Source organism: Sinocyclocheilus grahami, unplaced genomic scaffold, assembly GCF_001515645.1.
Source record: "Sinocyclocheilus grahami isolate Dianchi unplaced genomic scaffold, SAMN03320097.WGS_v1.1 scaffold4600.1, whole genome shotgun sequence".
NCBI lineage: Eukaryota > Metazoa > Chordata > Actinopteri > Cypriniformes > Cyprinidae > Sinocyclocheilus > Sinocyclocheilus grahami.
This window is the reverse complement of record NW_015509508.1, coordinates 8,832-9,884: the sequence shown is the minus strand read 5'-3', so window position 1 is coordinate 9,884 and position 1,053 is coordinate 8,832. Positions and strand designations below refer to the sequence as shown.

At 38.8% G+C, this 1,053-nt stretch overlaps 1 long non-coding RNA gene across 1 annotated transcript in view; it reads left to right on the top strand.

The window, feature by feature from the left end:
* LOC107576904 (uncharacterized) overlaps positions 1-943 on the top strand; it is a 1,915-nt gene extending 972 nt beyond the window's left edge. The window contains exons 2-3 of the long non-coding RNA XR_001608136.1: positions 88-228; positions 304-943. This is a non-coding gene — a long non-coding RNA (uncharacterized lncRNA). The remainder of the gene's footprint in view (positions 1-87; positions 229-303) is intronic.
* Positions 944-1,053: the final 110 nt, after the last annotated feature.

Sequence of the window (1,053 nt, the reverse complement as noted above, 5' to 3'; positions counted from 1 at the left end):
TATTGTGGAAACAAGCTTGCATTGGTTTGCGCACCTAGTAAAGTGTCTAATCGAGCTGAATCTGTCCTCTCATGTCTGTTTTAACAGGTCAGAGGAAAGGCATGGAACAACCCAGATGTTGTGGTGGATGACCTCTTAACGCCCTGCTCTCCAAATGACCCAGGCACAATCCAGATGACCTGGGTGGATGCAGCGAGCGATAAACTCCTGGAGCCGATAGTCAGCTTGGTAAGCTTGCAACTAGAGGAGGAAAAAAGCTGAATTCCCAGAGCTTGTTTTGACCTTCTAGTCTGCGTGTCTCAGGAGGACATGTTGAGGTCGCTTGAGAAAACCAAGCCCACTGTGAACGAGGAGGATCTGGAGAAGCTGAAGCAGTTCACTGAGGACTTTGGCCAGGAGGGATGAATTTTTGCAGGATTCACGTGGCATTTATTTATTTTTTTCCATCATGTTTACAAAGCTCCCTCTCCATATTTTATTTTTCAAATTCTTTGATCAGTCTTTAACCCTGAGATTTTTTGGGAGGTGTAACAATTTTGTGAGCCTTAATATTATCCTGAACATAACCATTCAGATCAGATATCCATTCATTATTACTAAAAGTCCTCTTAATTTTAAATGGTTTGTTGCAAATGGGTCATGATATTTTTACTTGGACTTTTGAGAGAGATTAAAAAAAAAAAGATCATTTGTATTTAAGTTGGTCACTTGTGCCTTAATATCTGGTTACTTTTGTACCTTATTGCCAAATAAGACTTAAAAACGACTGGTCTTAAAACCACTAACTTTAAAGCGAATAAATACAAAGACAACCAGTGAGCTGTGAAAAAGTGTTTACAAATATGTGAATACATGTTTTGGGTGTGTAGACCTCTTTCTTTGTCGCCTTTGAAGTGTTTATTATTTTTCTACTTTCGTCAGTAAATGAAATGTTTAAACTACCTCTAAGCGCGTGATTCTCCATTTTGTGGTTTCATGTCTTGTTCCGTTTTTACTTTCATCTAATGCCTAGCCCTGTTGAAAAAACCAGCATATGCTGGTTAGGTATGTTTT